A 25,047-nucleotide genomic window follows, 5' to 3' on the forward strand; every position below is an offset into this window, starting at 1 on the left:
ACATTGAAAGGTATAAACTCATTAATAAGAGTAACTATACAGAAAAATTCAGAATGCTATAGTGTTGTAAACACAATAAATAAACCATTCATATCTTAAATATGATAACTTAAAAAAGATTTAAAATAATAACTACATTAATATGTTAAGAGATAGACAATATGGAATATTAAAATGGGACATCAGAAGTGCAATATGTTAAGAGTTTTGGAGGGCAGGTATATTTTATATTCATTTTTTTTCTTTTCTATTGTTTTTGTTCTTATCTTCATGGTCACATTAAGTGGCTATCATTTCAAAATAGCTTTTTTAGGGCTGGGGATGTGGCTCAAGAGGTAGTGCTGGGTTTGATCCTCAGCACCACATAAAAATAAAATAAAGATGTTGTGTCCACCGAAAACTAAAAAATAAATATTAAAAAAAATCTCTCTCTCTCTCTCTCTCTCTCTCTCAAAAAATAGCTTTTTATAATCAAAAGATTTTTTGATAAGATTTAAGGTAACCACAAAACAAAAATTGATGCCCTATAACTTAGTCAACTGTAGAATAACTAACCAAAATAAATGAATAAGTAATACAAATATAGTAAATCATTTAGTCACGAAGGAAGACTGTAAGAAAGAGAGAAAGAGAAATGAAATACAATGAAAGTAAAAAATAAATTACAAAATAGATGTAGTAAAAATGTACCTATCAATAAGTTAAATGGATTAGGGATGAGGATGTAGCTCAGTAGTAGAGCACTTGGCTAGCATGTGCAAGGCCCTGGGTTTGATCCCCAGAACTGAAAAAGAGAGAGATCAAATAAGATAAATGGATTAAGCTCTCCCATAAAAAGAAATAAAAGTGATTAAATGGATTTAAATTTACATATAAGACCCAATTATATTTTGCTTATAAGAAACTCACTTCACCTCCAAAGGCACACATAGATTGAAAGAAAAGATACGGAAAAAATATTCCATGTAAACATAATCCAAAAGAAAGCAGGAGTAGCCATATTTATATTAAATGAAACAGACTTCAAATCAAAAGCTGCAAAAAGATACAAAGAATACCATTATATGATGATCAATTCAGCAAGAGGAAATAATAGTTATTATATTACATATATATAATAGTTACAAACATATATGCACCCAATAATTGAGCACTCAAATAATAGAATAAATATTATACCTAAAGGGAGAGATCAACTCTAATACAATAATACTAGGGGGCTTTAGCACCCCCACTTTCAGCAATGGATAGATCATCTAAACAGAATATCAACAAAGAAATAGCTAAGTTAAATTGTACCCTGGACTAAATGGGTATAACAAACATCAATAAAATATCCCATCCAACAAATGGAGAATACAAATTTTTCTCATCAGTACATGAAACATTCTCCAGAATAGATTACATGAAAAGTCATGCAACAAATCTTAACTAATTTTTAAAAATTTAAATCATATTATTTACTTCAACAGCACATATACTACAATCAGAATGATACAGAGAATATTAGCATGGCCCCTGAGCAAGGATAAAAAAGCTAATTCATGGGGTTGGGTTGTGGCTCAGCAGCAGAGTGCTTGCCTAGCATGTGCAAGGCCCTAGGTTCGATCCTCAGCACCACATAAAAATAAGTAAAATAAAGGTATTGTGTCCAACTACAACTAAAAACAATAAATATTTTTTTTAAAAAAAGCTAATTGATGAAACATTCCATATATTTTTTTGTTTTGGTTTTGGCATCATTTCTTCTAGCAAAATTGTTTCCATTTATAAAATATTACTCTTACACTCCTGATGTTCGGAAATCACATTAAAAATAAAAGTTCCAGGGGCTGGGGTTATGGCTCAGCGGCAGAGCATTCGCCTAGCATGTGCGAGGTGGTGGGTTCGATCCTCAGCATCACATAAAAATAAATAAAATAAAGGCATGTGTCCAACAACAACTAAAAAAATATTTTTAAAAAGTAAATAAATAAAAATGAAAGTTCCATACTGTTTGATTTTAAAAAATGAAATCATGTCAAGTAGCTCTTCCAATCAGAATACAATAAAACTAGAAATCAGTAACAAGAAAAACTTTGAAAGCTATATAAATATGTGGAAATTAAACAATTTACTCTTGAACAACCAATGGATTAAGGAAACAATCAAGAAAGAAATTAAAAGTTTCCTTAAAACAAATGAAAATGGAGACACAACATAACAAAACCTATGGGATACAACAGAAACTGTACTAAGAGGGAATTTTATAACAGTCAATGCCCACATCAAAAAAAAAAAATGTCAAATTAAAAAAAAAAACTATCACTGCATCTCAAGAAACTAGAAAAACAAGAACCAAACCCAAAAATGAAAGGATGGCTCAACATATGAAAATCAGCAAACACGCCATACCACATCAACAGAATGATGCCATATGAACACCTCAAGAGACATATAAAATGCATCTGATTAAATTCAACATCCCCCAAGATGAGCAGAAGAAAAGAAGCTACAAAGACCAAAGAATAAATAAATGAAATAGAAACTAAAACTCTAATAGAGAAGATCAATGAAATAAAGAATTGGTTGTCCCATTAATGAAAGCTCTAGAACAGACGGCTTCATTGCTGAGTTCTACTAAACAATTAAACAACAATCAATATCAATTCTTATTAAATTATTCCCCAAAAAAAATGAAAAAAAGGAATTTTTTTAGACACATTCTATAAGGCCAGCTTTACTTTGATACCAAATCCAGGAAAGAACCAAAAAAGAAGGCTACCAGCCAATATTATTGATGAACATAGAAGCACAAACCCTCAACAAAATATTAATAAACTGAATCCAACAGAACATTAAAAAATTATTCACCATGGGCAAGAGGGATCTATCCCAGGGATGAAAGAATGAATCAACATTCTCAAATCAAAAACACAATATACCAATTTAACAGAATGAAAGACAAAACCATATGATCATCTCAATAGATTCAGAAAAAGCATTTAATAAAATTCAACATCCTTTCAAGATGAAAAACACTGAAAAACTAGGTATAGAAAAATACTACCTTAACGTATTTTTTTTTAGTAGTAGTTGGATAAATACCTTTACTTATTTTTATGTGGTGCCAAGGATTGAACCCAGACCCTCACATGTGCTATGCAGGCTCTCCATCGCTGAGCTACAACCCCAGCCCATACCTTACCATATTAAAAACTATTTAAGACAAGCTAACATTTAATATAATCCTAAATGGGTACAAGTTGAATATTTATTCAATCAGATCTGGAACAAGCTAAGGATGCTCACCTTCATTACATTTATTTAACCAAGTATTGAAAGTGCTGACCAGAAAATATAGACAAAAGTAAGAAAGGGCTCCAAAATGGAAAGGTGGAAGGAAGTAAAATTGTCCCTATTTGCAGAAAACATGATCTTATATGGCAAGAACCCCAAATACCCTACCAAAATTCAGTAAAACTAATAAATGAATTCAGCAAAGTTGCAGGATAAAAATCAACATAAAAAACTCAGTAATGTTCTAGTAGGTCACACATCAATTATCTGAAATATAAATCAAACCAAAAAAAAAAAGATCCCATTCACAATAACTCCAAAAAATTTTTTTTAAAAAATCTAGGAATAAATTAAACTAAAGAAGTAAACAACTTCTACAATGAAAACTATAATATGTTGATGAAAGAAATTAAAAAGAAGCCAAAAAATAAGTGGAAAGACATCCCACATTCATGGGTTGGGAGAATAAATATAGTTAAAATACTGATACTACACAAAATGATCTGGAGATTCAATGCAATCCCTATTAAAATACCAATATTTTTTTTTACAGAATTAGGGGGGAAATTCCCAAAATTTGTATAGAACTACAAAACTTCCTGGAAAATCAAAGCAATGTTGAGTAAAGGAGAAATTATACTTACCTGACTTCAAAAAAAAAACTGTAAGGTTGTCCTCTTCAAAACAAGATGGTAAACTGAGCTGAGCACAAAGACATATACCTGTAATCCCAGCTAATCAGAAAGCTGAGGAAAGAGGATCACAAATTTGAGGCCAGCCTCAATAACATAGCAAGACCCTGTCTCATAATAAAAATAAAAATAAGGGATGAACAGGAATTTTAAAAAATTAAGTAGCTGCTGAGGAGAATAGGAAAGAAATGACTAGGGAACCCAATACAAGTATTTCTCAATAGCATCGAGAGCCCAGTTTGTCAAAAATCATGAAATTTTTAGATAATCAACCTATGAATTTTTTAAAAAATAGAGGTGAACTATAGCAATAGCAGTTAACTAAGCCTCAAAGAGCAACTTTGAATCACATTTCAAATTGAGGTAAAGTTGCTTGCACTAAGGTCTAATCACAGCTTGGTTACTAAAAATTGCAGATGTAGCTAAAGAGAAGCACAGTGGTTTACATCTAAAAAGTGGAAAATGGTATGGCTAATCCTCCAATCACTGTTGCATACAACTATGACTATGTAACCAGCTTTTTTTAGAAAGGTCAACCAATCTAATAGTGTGGGAAATTATTTGAAATACTTTATAGCTGTTATTAATGATTTATTATGTTTTGCTCTTTCACCTAAACACCTTTTCCTCCTCTTCTAGTCTACTATTCCTTTAATAGGTAACTATTTATAAAGCCTTATGGAATTCTCCAAGAAAAAGATTTTTAAAAAATACCTCCTTCATGTTTAGATTCAATACACTCTATTTTTCAGAACTGCCCTATTAGCTATATTTTACCCACTGAACACAAAAGCACATAGCTTTAATAACTCAGAAAATAATTGCTAGTATCTAACACACTAAGCAAACTAAATGCTTACCCCTGGAATTAAAATGTCAACATATTACATAAACCACCTTTTCTATATTTTGGATCTGGTGTATCCACAAAATACCTATATGTTAAAGGTTTGGTGGCCAGCCTATAGTGCTTTTGGGAGGAGTGGAACCTTCAGAAAGTACAGCCTAATGAAAGAAAGTTAAGTCATGGGAAGACATGCCTTGAAGAGATCATTGGGACCTGGTCTCCATCCTCTCTTTTACTTCCCTACCATGAAGTAAATTATTTCCTTTGCCACATGCTCCTGTCATGATGTACCGTGCTGCCACAGGTTCAAAACAACAAAGCCAAGTGACCATAAACTGAAACGGGAATTCAAATAGACCTTTTCTCCTGATAAGGAAAAAAATGCCTAATTATCTCAATATTTTGGTCACAGTGATGTAGAACTGTCTTCAATTTAACTTCAGTTCTATTTTCCTTTTTAAATACTATTTTTCAAATTCCAATATAAACCAGAATTAGGCTTGAAAAGATTTATCCAATCCCACCAGAATTTTTATGAACAATAAGCAATGATACTTTAAATAGGAATACTGTTCCTCTATATTAATCACATTCATTAAAGGATGAAATATTTCATACAAACAAAAGTTTTTAGGCCTGAAATTATGGAACATAATATTTTTTTTCCATGACCATTTTTGAAGAAAATATCTTGCGCTTTATTTTAGTAAACAATAGCACACACCAATACAAACAGATAACCTGCCAAGTCATCATTCCCATCCTTATTAAGGCAAATAGTACCATAGATGAACCAGAAGCACTATAAATAATGAGAGTGTTAAACTGAATCAAATAAATAATTCATGAAACCTAATTCTTCCAGTTCTTTGGCAGTTCTCTCAAAGCCAGCTGAAGCAATGCAGAATGATTACAAAGATGTATCGTCTATATTGTTGGAGTGTGTGCCTTATCTATTAAACTAGCTCATTTATTTAAAAAATAGTAATCAACTTGTGGCTACTTTACATTCTAAATGTTTGCTTTTGTAGGCTAATGTAATGCAAATGTACCTTACTGGAGTTTAAAAATGAGATAATGTCCAAGCAATGTCTGCTTCACACTCAAAATCTGATTTAGAGGTTGAGTGGAGCTCCAAGGGTCCAATAGCACACCTGGAGACTCTCAGAGGCACTGGGTCACATTCCTGGTCCAGTACTTCACTGACAAGAAGGAGTTTAGTATCAATTAAAAGAAACCTTGAAGATAAGTGAGCTGAAAGACTGGTTCTGTTTCTGGATCTGCCATTGATTTGATTTGACCAAAGTCAAGTAACAAAACTTGTCAAGACTTTCATCTCAAACTCTATCACATGAGCATGCAGACTGTAATAACTTTGAGGTTCCTTCCAACCTTCATATTTAGCAATCTGCATCAACAACAAACAAATCTCCTTGCTTTCAGCCATATTCTACTTCTACCAGGTTGCAAGAATTATGAATGCACAGATTCCTTTTTTTTTTTTACCAGTGTATCTTCAGGTCCTAGCACAGCATCTTATCCACTGAAATATTCCATTACAAATTTAATGCATAAAACAAATAGACCTAATACAATTGAAAAACAATATCAAACCCAAGTTTGTTTCTTCTTTAATACAATGTTTGCTATAGCAGAAATTCAGAGCAGTCAAAGCCCCAACTTACTGACAGAAGGCAAAGAGAACAGAATTATTACATTCAGTCATAATTATCTTTGTTTTTGGTTTTATCACCAAACTATTAGAGCAACCTATTTTCCAATTTGCTGGGGAGCAAGAACTGAAATATATTTCCTAGGGTTCAGTATAGCTAGGATTCTGAATAATTAGCTAGCAATTATTTTTGGCAGTAATACTATAGTACAGCAACCAATCCTCTCCCTCTCCCTATACACACATAAACATAAACATACTTAAGCCTCTATCTCTTCTCAAAATACAGACTGAAATGTCATAACCACTAAGAGGTTAAAGTAGGAACCTATAGAGGATTCTAAGAGACTATTCGGTAGGTTCCAACCACTTCATACTTATCAAACCTGTCTCTCTTGTGTTTCATTTCCATTGTTTGATTCAACTTCCACTCTATGGAATTTTGCCTAAGAAAATTCAAGTTTTGTCTTGAAATTCTGTCCCAGAATTGAAGACTAACATTGTTCCTTCCCTCGGGAATTCTTTCTGTCAGCAGTGACAGGGAAAAGCTTTTAAAGTTTTGGATTCCCATATATTTAAAATTTATTCAAGCATATTATTATAACCACTCAAAAAAAAGAAGTCAGTCATTTTATATCTAATAAATAATAGATGCTTTGTGCTACACTGTGCTTTGAATAATAATACAACATGAAATATTATTGGGTAAACATAAAACATATCAGATAATCCTAGAACCATTCAATAGAAGAAATTGTAGTGAACCTTAAGAGACACCCAATACTACACCCAAAGGTAGAATGAGTACATTCTACCATTGTCCAACTGAGTAATAGAAATACAACTTAAAAATTTATCTATTCAGATTTGCTAATGATGAATTCAAAAATGAGTGTGTGGCAGAATGATTATCAAGTAGACATGAGAATAGAAATACTAGAAGCTTCTAGAAATAGTATACTTTTCTTATGCTATAGTTGGAGTGCTGAATGACCTGCAAAGGCCCATGTAGAAAATGGTGAATCCCACACAAGGTGGATCTAGTAATGGTTCTTTAGGTCATTGGGGGTGTACCTTTTGGAGCCCTGACCCCTTCCTTTCTCTTTTTCTTCCTGGTCATTAGGTAAGTGGCTATGCTTCACCACTTACTTCTACCATGATGTGTTGCCTCAACCCAGGCCTAAAGCCAGGGAATTAATCAATCATGAACAGGAACCTCCAAAACTATGAACTAAAATAAACCTTTGTAAGTTAATTATCTAAGGAATTTTATTATAGTAACAGAAGACTAATTAACACAGTTTATTATAGTGACAAAACCTGGTGTCTCTCTGTAACTGGACATGAACAAGAAAACATATAGACCAGTTGCACCCATTTAAAACTACAAAATGAATCAGTCTTAGTTTGAAGTCTAACACTACAGATGTCATAATAGAAAAACAGAAAGAACATTGGCCATGATGCCATTAATTATTTACTAAAGCAGTTAAACCTGTAGGCTACTTTACTTTCAGATTCTCTGGCATTTGATATAATAAATGTCCTCATAGTTTATTTCAGCTAAGACTTCTGTTACCTGCAGCCCAAAGTATCCTATCTGATATATATAGTTATCTACATTTAGTTATCTGTTTGTAGAGGCCACATACTACCACAATTTCAAATATACATATAATCTAACTGATCTAAGATGATTAATAAAACAAAGTCCTTAAAATAATAATAAACTAATGAAGAGTTCAGTCATATATAATTTCAATACATGATTGCCCACTCTATGCATAGTTTACTAAGCAAATATTCCTTATTTGATTTAACACAGTTTTTTATTTGAGTTTTCACAAGTAATTTTTTTAAACAATTTAAACATAAGTCTAATTTGGTGGTGCATGCTGGTGGTGCATGCCTGTAATCCCAGGAGCTGTGGAGGCTGAGGCAGAAGGCTCACAAGTTCAAAGTCAGCCTCAGCAATTTAGCAAGGCCCTAAGCAACTTATTGAGACCCTGTGTCAAAATAAAAAATAAACAGCTGGGGATGTGACTCAGTGGCTAAGCGCTCCTAGGTTCAATCCCTGAGAAAGAGAAAGAAAGAAAGAAAGAAAGAAAGAAAGAAAGAAAGAAAGAAAGAAAGAAAGAAAGGAAGGAAGGAAGGAAGGAAGGAAGGAAGGAAGGAAGGAAGGAAGGAAGGAAGGAAGGAAGGAAGGAAGGAAGATGGAAAGAAGGAAGGAAGGAAGTAAACATAAAAGATATTTAGGAATAATACTTTATGTGTCAGCCTCTCACTTTATGGAAGTAAGATTTATGAAAGTAAAAGATGGAAGACCTATCTGATTTGTACTTTTGACATGGCATGAATTTCTTATAACATATTTTCTCATTAAAATTATACAGAGGGTCTTCATCCTGAGGCATTAGTGAATAAGCTGATTTCTAGCTGGGAATGAAATGAGTTTTTTCCCCCCTAAGGAAGAGTACTACAAATATGATGGAGAGAATTACTGAAGAATTTCACCCTACTCTACAAGACTCCTGGTCTGTTCCAAGGTGATAATTTCTAAATACAGAAAATAAGGAAAGGGAAAGTGTTTATCTTTAAGAGTAAACTGGAAATTCAGAAGAGAAGTTAAACATACTCTGAACTTCCACCACAGCCATGGACAGATAGAGTACCCATGTGGATTGACTTACCAATTGTAATGACCATGAAACAACCCCAATGATCCAACTTGACCTCGCCTCCTAACATGCATAAATCACATTGAAGTTCTCAGACTACACAGTTTCTTACAATATATTTATTCTTCCATGTTTCCAATTGTGATGGATCCTTTGTTTCTGATTAATACTCCCATCTGCCATTTCTCCCACGTGTCCCTCCTAACCTTCTCTCCTAACCTTCCTCTTCTCTGCTCTTTTTCCTCTTTTCTATCATTCATTCCACTTTCCTGCCCAGTTCCTACTTATCATTTCAGGTCTAATTCAAATTTGACCTTCTGCTAGAAATGCTCCCTGAGCTCTCCTGTCCTCTGAATTCCTATGAAGTCTGCATGCCACAAATTCAAAGTGAACCAATTTAATAAGGCAAAATGGTGTAATAAAGAGCTCAATCTTGTTTTTTGTTTGTTTGGTTGGTTGGTTGTTGTTTTTGTTTTTTTTTTTTTTTTTTTTGTCCCAGGGATTGAACCCAGGGATGCTTAACCACTAAGTCTTTTTTATTTTGAGACAGAGTCTCACTAAGTTGCTGAGACTGGCCTCAAATTTGTGATCCTACTGCCTCATTCTCCCAAATTGTTGGGATACAGGTGTGCACCACCTCATGTAGCTGAAGAGCTTAATACTTTTTTTTTTTTTTTTTTTTTGAGAGAGAGAGAGAGAGAGAGAGAGAGAGAGAGAGAGAGAAAATATCTTTTTTTTTTTTTTGTAGATGGACACAACACAATGCCTTTATTTTTATGTGGTGCTGAGAATCGAACCCAGGTCCCGCCCATGCTAGGCCAGCGCTCTACCTCTGAGCCACAATCCCAGCCCCAAGAGCTTAATCTTTAAGACAAAAATCCAAAGCCCAGCTCCAACATTCCTTAACTCTGTGACTTTAGAGCAAACTCTCAACAAAGGGTACTAATTATTATTAGTAATAACAATAGCAATTAACAATTATTAAATCCTGGTTCTGCTTGTGTCTTTATGATCTTGAGTAAGACATTTAATCTAACAGAATCTCAGTTTCCCAATCTGTCAAATGAATTACATCTATTCTACTGACCTCATAGAATTGTGAGAACTGAAATAAGATATTGAGTATAATAGTGTTTATAATAATTACAGATGCTCCTCAACTTATGATGGAGTTACATCCTGATAAACCTACCATAAATTGAAAATACTGTCAACTGAAAATGCTTTTCATACACACCTACTTTACCAAATTTCATAGCTTTATAGCACATTAGTACACTGCAGAAGATTCGTTGTTTACCCTTATGTTCACACAGCTGACTGGGGAGCTGCAGCTCACTGCTGCTGCCCAACATTGACAGAGACTATGGTACTGCATATTGCTAACCTGCAAAAAAGATCAAAATTCGAAATTCAAAGAACAATTTCTACTGAATTAATATGCATTACTTTCACACAATTGTAAAGTCAAAAAATAGTAAAATGGAAACTGGGTGCAGTGGCACATGCCTGTAATCCCATGGTCTCAGGAGACATGTCCCCTTGAGACAGAAAGATCTCAAGTTCATGGCCAGCCTTGACAAATTAGTGAGACCTGTCTCAAAAAAAAATAAAAAAGGCTGGTAATGCAGCTCAGTGGTAGAGTATGCCTGCCTGGTAAAGCAGCCCTAGGTTCAAACCCCAGTTTTGCAAAAAAATAAAATAAAATAAAAAATTTTGCGGGGGGGGAAGTCAAATAGTTACCTATAGCTATGCAAAGAAAATAAATATTAAATAAAAGATGTTCTCAAAAATAATTCATATACATGAGAAACTATCATCAGAGAGTATGTAGTAAAGGACTAAATTGTCTGAAATAAACTAAATGTCTATGGCAGTTTAAAAGTAGAAGAGACAAATCACTGGTCTTACTGAGAGTACAAGGACCCATCTCTCCTTCTCCACACAACACTCCCCAGTAGCAATGGCTCCTAAGGTCCATGGGTCTCATAAATTAAGTCAGAAATGAAATAAAATCTAGGGAGATTTTAGAGGTAACATGTCATACTTCCTTCACATCATAGACATCAAAAAGGATCTCATCCTGAGGTGGAAAGAAGCTGTCATCAAGGATATCTAAGTCTCCACATTACAATAATTTTGTAAATGTACTCCCAATTCTCCCTTAACACCTATATCCACGTAGCATGGAGAGGAGAAAAGGAAATTTTGTCAGGAAAGAAATCTTGCTGTCATTATCCTAAGATGTTTCTAGATCTACCAAGTTCAGTGTCTTTATCTTATTCTTTCACCTTTAAAATAGGTCATTACAACAGTCCTTAATACCACAAAACGAAACTCAAAAATCTTAAATGTATACATAGTAAGGAAATCAGTCTACCATTCCCTCTTTATCCTTGTAGTCAAGAGGAGCTATAACTGGCCCTAAGAAAGTGAGCCTTCACATCTCAACTGATTTTTAAGTAAAAAAGTGTTTTTCAAACCATGCTTTGCCATTGTTCAGTGGATTGTGAAATCGATTTTTTAATTATGTTATATATTTGTAGGTAGGTATATGTGTGTTGAGTCATAAAATAAAATGTATTTTTACATGAATTGCAAGTCAAAAATATTTGAAAAATACCAGTGTAATCTATAGGGAAAGAGATGAACAAAGAAAATCCACCATAATACCCAGCCATCCAAGCTACATTGGTATAATTTTTAAATATTTTTTTAGTTATACATGGGCACAATATCCTTATTTTGTTAATTTATTTTTTATGTGGTGTTGAGGATCAAACCCAGTGCCTCACATGTGCGATGCAAGCGCTCTGCCACTGAGCCACAACCCCAGCCCAACACTGATATCATTTTTAACAAAAAAGGGGAAGAGGTAAGTTATCTGATTTGCCTGACCTTCTTAAAATTTATATCAGAGCAGTGTCAATCAATATGATAGCTCAACTGACTTCCCCTCATAGAAGGATCTGAAGAAAACTCCAGATCTGTATGTTGGATTCATTCCCCTTGACCATTTACTATGTAATGGCCGTTATTTTCTCAGGTCTGTAAACAAAGGCACAGCCTATGGGTATTAAAGAATTCATGTGTCTATCTATGTACAGTATGTGGAAGTGTAAAAATTAGGTCTCTATGTTCAGAATATCTAAGTGTAAAATGGTATTTCTTGTTAATGTGGGCAGTACTGGATCTGTCCATAATAATTAAGTTTGTTCAGGAGACTTTATCTGGTAGAACACAGGCAGCCATAGGCCATTACCTCATGGAGTATGGGAGAGAATGCCCTTAAGAAACAAGCTGCTAGTTATGATAAGCTGCCTGTAAGCGATGGATAAAAGCCTGCAACCAGGTGGTCAATAGGACAGCTGACAAGGAAAACAGACCAGTGTATGTGAAAAATCACTTCCTCATTCATTAATGTCCTGCTATTTCTCGCTTATTCATACTAGAAAGGTCAGACCCACCAATACCAAAATTGTCTTGAATATTAATCAAGGAACAGGTGGAGCAACTAACTTCATCACCATTACTACTCAATTTTATCATTTCTATTTCTCCCCTCCTTTAGATGATGTTATATGCTATGTATCCTAAAGTGACAAATTCCTAAGATTGGTTGTTACACTTCTAGGCTGTCTGAATAAAGTTATTCAAACAACATCTTCCTAGGAAAATCATTTTTTTTCTCGTGCTCACAAACTCTAAATCTAAAAGAAATAGAAAGGCTAAGAGTAGCATATAGAACTTCCCACAGAGCAGACTAAATCAATTTCACTTTAGTCTCACCTCTTTATCCCCAAATATGGTCACTATACTACTTAAAATTGACATAACAGGAGAAAGAAATGCATGAGGGAGGAGAGGCTGGGTAGAAGGACTATTAAATACCATTTTCATAGCTCGTAGCAATTATATAATACCACTGACACATGTTATGACATTTAATCAAGATTATTACATTGTGGCACTTCAGGCAATATTATTAATGTTCGTTTTTTAGATAAGGAATGGAGGCTCAGAAAGGTAAAAACAAAGCCCAGACTCAAAACACTATCCAACCAGTCCCTCCATTTGTCACACTGCTCCTCTATTGACCCAAGATGATTGAGGCTTGTTCAAAAGGAATGAGTTGAAACTCATAGAATACAAAACAGAACTGTCAGCTTTGTCACCCCAATCCCTTTGGATCTGACCTATAATCTGATTCTCTGCAGCACTGCATAGGTTTCATGAATATCTGCTTTGGTCACAGGTCTCTGCTACTACTAATTATTATGATAAAGGGACATCCAAAATTATGGTGATAATTGTCTAAAACAGAACAAACACTACACTTCTGCCCATCTTCTCATAGCAAAACTAATTTCTACATTTGAACCTAATAATTAATTAAATATAATGTTCAAAATTCTGGATCAGCATCATGAAATGTTGTCATGTTTATTTTATCTGTAAAATAGAGCTACAGAACCAAAGAACCCAAGTAAAGGTGGTCTTAAGTTGTGAGAACTGATGTGGGTATGGTTAGTGAGAAAAATCTGTTCAGATGTGAAAAGAAAAAGCTTTCCCAACCCCTAATCTTTCCTAATCGCCCACATTCAATAAATTGGTAGAAACGATTCTAAGCTGTTGAAAAATGATCACTTTGATGAGAATAGCACTTTAGTTTTTAAAAAAAAATTATTGAACATCTCTAATGTGCAAGGTTGTGCCTGCTACGACTGCCACAAAAACATTGACATTGGGAGAGCTTCTGAATCCCTGTGGAGCAGACCCCTGGCAAATAGACAATAGCCATTCTTTGATAGCCTGTCTTCCTCCACCCCACCCCCATGTCGCTTTCTTTCTCATAAAAATAGCCTGTAAATCTGACTCAGAACTAAAAAAAAATCCTAATTGGAACCACTCATATCCACAAAGTCATAGAATGAATATCTCCATATTACTCCTTTCTCTGATTTAATAATATGAAGCATCTTCAAAGTATTTTTAAATCTATGTTCACTACTCCAAAGGACACTTTATTACTGTAGTGGGGTTTCTTAGTTGTGTCTTTGATTTTTTTATTTTGATTTTTGTTTGTTTTTTTTGTTGTTGTTGTTGTTTAGTTTTTTGCAATCATAACTCTATACAATAAGATTTAGTAATGGAAACAAATACTGAAGAATAACACAAAGTGATTATATACAACATACACATACACATCCCATACACACACACACACACACACATAATTTCAACCCAAATTTAAAATAATCTGGATCCATAAGAAAAAGAAATCAGAGAGTAAAACATACTTGTCACTGCAATTAACAGGCTTTAGCTTTTCTTTCTTACCATATTATTTTTATCATATTAGTGATTATTCATTTTGAATACTATTTAGTCTTGAGGAGACAGAGGTAATATTTTGTTTGAAAATGATTTTATTATATATTCCAATTATTTTAATAATTATTTTAATAATTTAAATTAATTAGGAACATAATAGTTATTCAATGGTAAACCTTTTTGTAAAATGAGTGTGTGTATCAATATATAAAGTTAAAATTGTATATATTGGGTTACATGTTGGCTGTGTTCATAACTGACATGGCTCATATTGAATTTCCATATTCACAACCATGTGATATAAAGGTTTGACCATGTGTAACATTTAATGTTAAGGAGGCTGAAAATACCACATAACTATCTTGATATTAGATCTCTTTATTGCTAATTTCAAGTGACCCACTATTGTATTACCAATGCAACAAGGACTTGAACTATAGTGTCTGGTTCCTACAGACAATATTCCTCACAAGAAAACATTTTTTAAATGATAACCTAAGCTGGCAAGAAAAGGCACAACCTAATGATCTAAAATACCAGTCTTTCTTTCTGACCTCAATCTATCATTGACTAACTGAATGTTATCATAACTGAACTGAGATTTACACAGATTGAAAATTGTTTAGCATTTCTAGAGCAGCACATGCAATAATAATGTGCATTAAAACTTTCCTGATTTAAACTGGGTACGGTGGCCCTCCCGTAATCCCAGTGGCTCAGGAGGCTGAGGCAGGAGAATCATGAGTATGAAGCCAAAGCCAGGCACTAAGCAACTCAGTGAGACCCTGTCTCTAAATAAAACACAAAATAGGGCTGGGGATGTGGCTTAGTGGTTGAGTGCCTCTAAGTTCAATCCCCATTATTCCCCACAAAAAAAAAAAAAAAAAAAAAAACTTTCCTGATTTATATAGACAACTTACAGTTACTCTCACCAGGTGTCCACACCTTATTAATTGAAAATCTCAAAAAACAGAACAAAACAAAACAAACAAAACTCATTTTCATTCTTGAATCTTTCTAGAGAAGGAAGTAAGAGACAATAAAAGTAAAAGGGTATCTGGTTATCAATCTCTCCCTTGGAGAAGGTCCTCAATGGTCAAGAAAGAGTTTGGTTTTTGTGCTTTAGATTCTGCTTTCTCAGTAGCCTAGATGAAAGTACTACAGAAGCTATAAATTAGAATGAAAGGAAGCATTTCTTGAAAAGAATGAACAATTAAGTATTCCTTAAAGGTTTCCTGCTTTTGTAGGTCAAGGCCAGGTAATACAAAACCACTTTATATTAAAAAATGGAAGGGCTACGGTTGTGGCTCAGTGGTTGAGCACTCACCTAGTATGTGCAGGACTGTGGGTTTGAACCTCAGCACCACATAAATAAATAAATAAATGTATTGTGTCCAACTAAAACTAAAAAATAAATGTTTAAAAAAATGGAGGAGAGCTAGTACAGAGGGGGCGGGGGGGGGGGGGCAGAGAGGACAACACCTCCAGAAGAGAATACTATGCTAATTGTCCAACTTCACTTAAGTCTATGGCAGATGCACAGTCCTCTAGGCCAGCAATGAACCATTCCAGAGCCCCATCTGCATGGGAATCCTGTGCCCTGACTTGTACCTGCCCTTTTGATCACAGCAGAAAAAAAAAAAGAAAAGAAAAACTTGACTAAAACAACAGAAAGCTAAATTGAAAAGTTCAAAATTTTCAAAACAGAAAAGGGAAAAGGCTATATAAACTCATTAGTAAATGAATATTGGGGCATGTGATGTTTTCCATCCTCATCTGACAATTCACTAACATTATAGATACAAAAATAAGAATGATTAGTCCTGTAAGGGAGGCTCTATTACATGGGGGAATTATGATAATTTCCACGGGTATTTTAAGTTTCAGAACTCTAAATTTACCACAAAAATCAAAGTTAACACATTAATTTTAGCCTTTTTTTCTTTTTTTTTAAGAGAGAGAGAGAGAGAGAGAGAGAGAGAGAGAGAGAGAGAATTTCAACATTTATTTTTTAGTTATAGGCGGACACAACATCTTTATTTGTATGTGGTGCTGAGGATCGAACCCGGGCCGCACGCATGCCAGGCTAGCGTGCTACTGCTTGAGCCACATCCCTAGCCCAGCCTTTTTTTTTTTTTTCATTTAAAAAGTTGGTAAATTATATTAGACAAAGGTGCTAAAAGCATGCAATGGAGAAAGGATAGCATCTTCAACAAATGGTGCTGGGAGAACTGGAAATCCATATGCAACAAAATGAAATTGAATCCCTTTCTCTCATCATGCACAAAAGTTAACTCAAAATGGATCAAGGAGCTAGGAATCAAACCAGAGACTCTGTGTCTAATAGAAGAAAAAGTTGGCCCTAATCTCCATCTCGTGGGGTCAGGCTCCAAATTCCTTAATAAGACACCCATAGCACAAGAGTTAAGATCAAGAATCAACAAATGGGATGTATTCAAACTAAAAAGTTTTTTCTCAGCAAGAGAAATAATAAGTGAGGTAAATAGGGAGCCTACTTCCTGGGAACAAATTTTTACCCCTCACACTTCAGATAGAGCACTAATCTCCAGAGTATACAAAGAACTCAAAAAGTTAAACAACAAAAAAACAAATAACCCAATCAACAATTGGGCCAAGGATCTGAACAGACACTTCTCAGAGGAGGATATACAATCAATCAATAATTACATGAAAAAATGCTCACCATCTCTAGCAATCAGAGAAATGTAAATTAAAACCACTCTAAGATACCATCTCACTCCAGTAAGAATGGCAGCCATTATGAAGTCAAACAATAACAAGTGCTGGTGAGGATGTGGTGGAAAAATACACTTATACATTGCTGGTGGGACTGCAAACTGGTGCAGCCAATTTGGAGGGCAGTATGGAGATTCCTTGGAAAGCTGGGAATGGAAGCACCATTTGACCCAGCTATTCCCCTTCTTGGACTATACCCAAAAGACCTAAAAAGAGCATACTACAGGGACACAGCTACATCAATCTTCATAGCAGCACAATTCACAATAGCTAAACTGTGGAACCAACCTAGATGCCCTTCAATAGATGAATAATTTTTAAAAATGTGGCATTTATACACAATGGAATACTACTCAGCACTAAAAAATAACAAGATCATGGCATATTCAGGGAAATGGATGGCATTAGAGCAGATTATACTAAGTGAAGTCAGCCAATCCCTAAAAAACAAATGCAGAATGTCTTCCTGATATAAGGGAGGTGACTCAAAGCAGAGTAGGGAGGAAGAGCATGAGAAGAAGATTACCACAAAACAGGGAAGAGAGGTGGGAGGGAATGGGAGGGAGAAGGGGAATTGCATGGAAGATGGAAGGAGACCCTCATCGTTACACAAAATATACATATGATGATGTGAGGGGGAAGGAAAAAAGAGAGAGAGAGAAAAGTGTCACAGTAGATTGGGTAGAGAGAGGTGATGGGAGGGGAAGGGAGGGGAGGGGGGATAGGGAGGGCAGCAGAATACAACAGACACTAGTACTGCTATATGTATATACATGGCTGTATAACCAATGTGATCCTGCAATCTGTACACGTGGAAAAATGAGAATTCATACCCTATTTGAATCAAATGTATGATATGTCAAGATCATTGTATTGTCTTGAGCAACTAATAAATAAATTAATTAATTAATTAATTTAAATAAATAAAAAGTTGGTAAAGAGCCGGGAGCAGTGGCACATGCCTGTAATCCCAGCAGCTCAGGAGGCTGAGACAGGAGAACTGCGAGTTCAAAGCCAGCCTCAGCAAAAGTGAGGCACCAAGCAACTAATGAGACCCTGTCTCTGAATAAAATACAAAATAGGGCTGGGGATGTGGCTCAGTGGTCAAGTGCCCCTGAGATCAATCCCTAGTCCCCCCCCAAAAAAAAAGTTGGTAAAGATATCTTAAATATAAATGAATTTTAATTCCTTAAAGGAATTTTGTATTATATAAAAGGAATTTGAGTATTAGTATGCAGTTCTAAGGATCAAGGGCCTTTCAAAAAGCATATAATATTCAATTAACTATCCTGTAGAATTTTTAATTGTGATGCTGAAATGCTAAGCAGAGCATTAACATCTATTATTCTTTATGAATTATTCTTTTCCAGGACTACACATACTGTCAGTTCTATAATAGCACTTTAGGGCACATTTTAAGGTTTTGGTTTCATTTCTTAATCCATGTTAAATGGTTGTGTTTAACTGGGATTAAGCCATCTTTTGTATAATAACCAATAGAGCATCATTTCAAACCGAGGAAATAATGTTTGCTTAATTTAAAAGATAATTTTAAAAATATTTTAGGACAACTTATTATATAATTTCAAAACCAGTAAGATGTTCCAAACTCCCAATGCTGTGTTATTAGGAATTATTACCTTAATGCAATATCTGGCTCATTTCATCCCTTCACCAAAAATAAAAATAAAAATAAAAAATGAACTGTAGGTCCCCCATCCCACTTCCAGGGAACAGGCATCTCTGTATAAAAGTGCCATGGGCACAGTATAAATCCAGACTGAAGTAGAATATTGATGCACAACCAAAGACTATATATAATGCAAAGAAATGATACCAAACAGTAGTTAAGAGCCCAATTGGTGAAGTCAGTGAGTCAGCGATCTTCTAAGTATTTACATCTCCAACTTACTAACTATGACTTTGGGAAAGTTTGCTTTAACCCCTTTAAGCCTGTTTCTTCATTTGTAAAGTGGAAATAATGATAATTTCTATTTCATAGAGAGGCTATGGAAAGTACTACTTAATGTACATACAACATTGAACCTACTTCCTGGTCCCTAGGGGGTAATCAGCAAATGTTTAATGTTTATTACCTTAAAACTCTGATCAATCATCTATTCATTTCTAAGTTCAAGACAATAAAGAGGTTTGAATTTGTTCTTAACTCCATCAATTGGCAGCTGTTGTCTGGAAACACTGTATTAAAAATAACCAACAGGGCTCAGTGTCAGAGTACTTGCCTAGCTTGTTAGAGGCCCTGAATTTGATGACCTGAGTTCAAACCCCTTCATGGAAAAAAAAAAACAGGCAAAAAGTAAAACAATGAAGAATTGTTTAAGTCAAAGGAATGATCATATTCACTTCATTTTAACAGGGGAAGCACTTTTAATATATTAGAAAAATATAGAATTTCAAAATCAATAGGAGTGTGGATTCAGAATAGTAGCCATGTTTTCCATCCCTGGTATAGATATGCACTTTTTATCATTTAAGTAATATTTCCTGTTGAGGAGGTTTTTTACTTTCTAATTAGTCTTTGTATAAACAGGAAAATCTACTCACAAGTGTGAAAGAGCAACTGGGAGCCGCAGTCTGGCTGGGCACAATTCAGGAGCCACTTGTCAAAAGAAACGAACTTTATTTTTAGAACCACACAGGCCAAACAAAACAGCTCCTCAGGAAAAAACCCTCAGAGCCCAACTGCCACCACCAGCTTCCCACAAGCCTCTCACCCCCACACCAGCCTCTCCACCTCCCACAATCCTCCTGCTCTTGAGGCCGATTGGCTGGGTTTGCATGGGCGGAGCCAAAGAAGTCCCCACTGTGAGCCAATCATCAGCTAGCAGTCTGAAGGGCAGGGAAACAGCCCAATGAACATCACCGCAGAGGAGCCAATCAGCTAGATGTTGCTGGGGCCGCTGTGAGCCAATCATCAGCTGGCAGTCTGAAGGGCAGGGAAACAGCCCAATGAACATCACCGCAGAGGAGCCAATCAGCTAGATGTTGCTGGGGCCGCAGTGAACCAATCATCAGCCGGCAGCTGGAAGTTTGCTGGCAGCTGGAAGTTTGCTGGGGCCCCTTTGGCTATGGCTCTCAACAGGGAGCAAATCCACAGAAAATTATTAAATTAGCTTTGGTCCAAAATGCCAATGTAACATTGCCAAAAAGTTTCCACTAACTGATCATCACATTAAATGTTTATACTTTAAAAAATACATTATATGGAACCACCATTTGACCCAGCTATCCCACTCCTCAGGTTATACCCAAAGGACTTAAAATCAACATATTACTGTGATGCAGCCACACCAATGTTTATAGCAGCTCAACTCACAATAGCTAAATTATGGAACCAACTGAGGTGCCCTTCAAAAGATGAATGAATGGATAAAGAAAATGTGAGATATATATATCCCGCTACAGAGAATATACCAAAATATAAATTTTGTTACCACTAAAGTAGCAAAATTTATTATAGTATCCAGTAAGACATGAAAGATTAAGCTATGTTCTGCCAAAATATCAACACAGATAATATACATAATTTATCAACCTAAAGTTATTGCTAATTCTATCTCCACATCTACTGTGAGTCAGTTTTATTGCAACACAATGCTACTACTCAAAGTTTTGCTAATAAAATGCAGTTTGTTCTTAATTCTCTTTACATTGTAACACATCTTTCTTGGTAGATGTGAAGAACATTCCACTATTACCTAAAAATTTGTATTTTCTTTATGAATAACCCTATGAAATACTTATGGTAAAGCAAGTGGTCTAATTTAAATTGTATATAATACTTTTCACTAATTATTATTTTTTCCATAGCTTTATTGAGGTAAAATTGAAGAATAATAAAATGCACATATTTGAAGTATGCAATTTGATCAGTTTTGAGATGTATGTAACCAATACAATCAAAATAAAAAATATTTTCATTTATATATATATATATATATATATATATATATATATATATATATATATATTAGTTGGACACAATACCTTTATTTGGTTTATTTATTTTTATGTAGTGCTGAGGATGGAACCCAGGGACTCACACGTGCTAGGCAAGCACTCTACCGCTGAGCCACAACCCCAGCCCATCAATACTTTTTTTTTTAATTGAAATCATGCAGACTATATTTCCTGCATGATTTACTACATTAGAAATCAATCATCTTAAGATATACAGCCACCCACAAATGTCAACTATTTCAAAATTTGGTGGCACACTTATAAATATCTCAGAGGTCAAGGAAGAAAGCACAAGAAAAGTAAATAAAAAGTGTGTTGAGCTAAGTAATAATAAATTCTTAAAATATCAGGATCTGTGCGATGAAACAGAACTCAGATGACATTTATAACTTATAGTACTTTATCAAAAAGAAGATGGAAAAACAATCAAATTATTTTTAAATCTTGTAGTAGGAAGGAAAAATATATGAAATAGAGAAAAAATAATGTGGCTATATTTTGATAAAAATCAAACAAGTTTAATCAAGAAAAAAAAGAACACAAAAATCAATATTAATGGAAAGGGAGCTATCAAAATAACCCTATAGATGCTAACAATATATTAAAGTAATATTATAATTGTAAGCCAACATATGTTGAAATAAATCACAGATTGAAATAAAACACAGAGTAGATTTTAAAGCAGGAGATAGAATCATCTTTATTCACCAGCTGGCAGGCCAAGGGGAAGGTGGCAAGTCTACACTCTTCAACCTCCTCCAAGGGTTAGAGTATACCTTTATAATCCAAAACCACATTAATCATAAGTGGCTGTTGTTATAATTTAAAACATAAACAGATGTCATGAGATCTAAAAATCATAAGCAGAAGGGGAAGTGGGTCAAAAAGACTCTAGTTGAGTACAAGTTAAAGAATGGTTATTAATGTCTGGACAATCATTCTCTGACAGGATACATTGTCCAAGAAAAATGGGAATCAAAAAGAGAATAATTTTACATTGTATAAGAATTGCCATTTTGTGTTACCAAACATGCAATGCTAAGCAACTATTGATGGGTATAGAGGTGGGGTGTTCCCATGGGAGAAGCACTTCTTACATGACATGGAGTCTCAGGGTAAAATGGAGCCTGTTTTGTCATTGCCCATACAGCCTGGCCCATAACAATGTGATAGCTTATATAACATGGTTTTTATTAGAGGATAAGAAAGCATATTCAGTCTTATTGGATGAAATATTCTATGTATGTCTGTTAAGTCTAAATTATCAATTGTATTTTTTTTTTACTTCTATAGCTTCTTTATTTGGTTTTTGTTTGGAGGATCTATCCAGTGGTGACAGAGGCATGTTAGAGTTATCCAGTATTATTGTGTTGTGGTCTATTTGATTCTTGAAATTGAAAAGAATATGTTTGATATATGTAGATGTTCAATTTGGGGGACATAAGTATTTATAATTCTTATGTCTTTTTGATGCATAATTCCCTTCAGCAGAATGAAATGTCCTTCTTTGTCCCTTTTGATTAACTTTGGCTTAAAGTCTTATCTGATATGAGGATAGAAACCCCTGCTTGTTTACTTGATCCATTTGAGTGATGTGTTTCTCTCCCATTCTTTCATCTTCAATCTGTGGATGTCTTTATCTATGACGAGAGTCTCCTGGAGACAGCATATTATTGGTCTTGCTTTTTTTTTTTTTAAAGAGGAGAGAGAGAGAGAGAGAGAGAGAGAGAGAGAGAGAGAGAGAATTTTAATATTTTTTTTTTTTTTTTAGTTATCGGCGGACACAACATCTTTGTTTTGTATGTGGTGCTGAGGATCAAACCCGGGCCGCACACATGCCAGGCGAGCATGCTACCGCTTGAGCCACATCCCCAGCCCCCTGGTCTTGCTTTTAAATCCAATCTTCCAGTCTGTATCTTTTGATTAATGAATTTAGGCCATTAATGTTCAAGGTTATTATTGAGATATGATCTGTATTTCCAGGCTTTTGGGTTTATTTCTAGTTTTTAATTTGAATTAGTTTTTCTTTTGATCAACTATTGCTTTAGTGTAATTCCTCTCGTTGCTGGTTTCCCTTTTTTATTTTTATTTTTTCCATTTCTTCTTCATGGAATAGTTTGTTGAGAATGTTTTGTAGTTCGAGCTTTCTAATTGCAAATTCTTTTAACTTTTATTAATAAATAAGGAAGGTTTTTATTTCATCTTCAAATCTGAAGCTTAATTTTGCTGGGTATAGGATTCTTGGTTGGCATCTCTTTTCTTTCAGAGCTTGGTATATGTTATTAGAGGACCTCCTAGCTTTGAGGGTCTGATTTGAGAAATCAGCTGAAATCCAAATTGGTTTCCCCCTATATGGAATCTGATATTTTTATCTCACAGCCTTTAAATTCTATCCTTATTCTGCATGTTAGGCATTTTCATTATAATGTGCCTTGGTGTAGGTCTTTTGTAATTTTGTATATTTGGGGTCCTGTAAGCCTCTTGTTTTTGGTTTTCCATTTCATTCTTCATGTTTGGGAAATTTTCTGATATTTATTTCATTGAAAAGATTCTCATTCCTTTGGTTTGCATCTCCATGCCTTCATCTATTCCAATAAATCTTAAATTTGGTCTTTGCATGTTATCCCTAGTTCTTATAATTTCTGTCCATTTCTTAACATTTTCTCTCTGTGGTCAACTCTATTTTTTCAAGATTATATATTTTGTTCTTATTGCCTCAGGTTCTGTCTTGCAAGTGGTCTACTCTGTTGGTGATGCTTTCTGTTGAATTTTTAATTTGATTTATTGTTTCCTTCATTTTGAGGATTTCTGCTTGGTTTTCTTTACTTTTTCTTTTTCTTTTTTTAGAATCTCTGCCTCTTTATTGAAGTGGTCTTTCACTTCCTGTATTTTCTCTCTGATTTCATTTCTTACACAATCCTTTACTTCACAGATCAGTTTAACTATGGCATTTTAAACTCCTTCTCTGACATTTCTTCCACTGTGGTGTCTATGTATTCTGTTATTGGAGTATCTTGATTTGTTGGGGTGATTTTTTTTCTTTTGCCTTTTAATGTTGTTTGTGTTTCTATCCATCTAATAATATGGATCTGAGGCAGTAGAATTTCTACCCTGTAGACTTACAGTGTCCCTGAAGGTTTCCAGTACCTCACAGTTTAGGGGGAGACAAATAATAACAATAACCAATATAAACAATATACAGCAATAAACCAATAGTTCCTACTACGACAACTACAATGTTAATTATCACAATAACTATAAATGATATGATCAGTTATTGCCAACAATAAAATAGCAAGTTTTCAAAAGGGTTTATAATTTCAAATGGTGGAGAGGGAGAGAACAGAAGTAATATAGGATGTGATGATTATGAAGAAAGAGTGGAGAAGAAGAAGTAAAAAAATTAAAGGAAGAGGGAAAGAGTGAAATAGAGATTGACTGTTAGCAGAAGAAAATAGAGGATAAAAGAACACAGGAGAAAAAAAAATATATATATATAAAGTAAAAATTTTTTTAATTAAAAATAAAAGAATACAAAACAAAAATATACTAATCAAACCTCCTAATTTACTATAAAACTAATCCATGAAAATAACTAGCTTCAAAAATACTGGATATGAGAACAAAAAACAAATATGAATATTTACAAATGTCCGTGTGCATTAAGGTTACAATTAAACAGAAAAAAAAATTTTAAAAATCTTGATGCAAAGTTAGAGAATTCTTTCCATTAGCATTCAAAAGATATTAAGTTTTGGGCTGGGGTTGTGGCTCAGTGGTAGAGCACTTGCCTAGCATGCATGAGGC

The sequence above is a fragment of the Spermophilus citellus genome (genome assembly GCF_964194105.1).
Source record: "Spermophilus citellus genome assembly, chromosome: 4".
Lineage (NCBI taxonomy): Eukaryota > Metazoa > Chordata > Mammalia > Rodentia > Sciuridae > Spermophilus > Spermophilus citellus.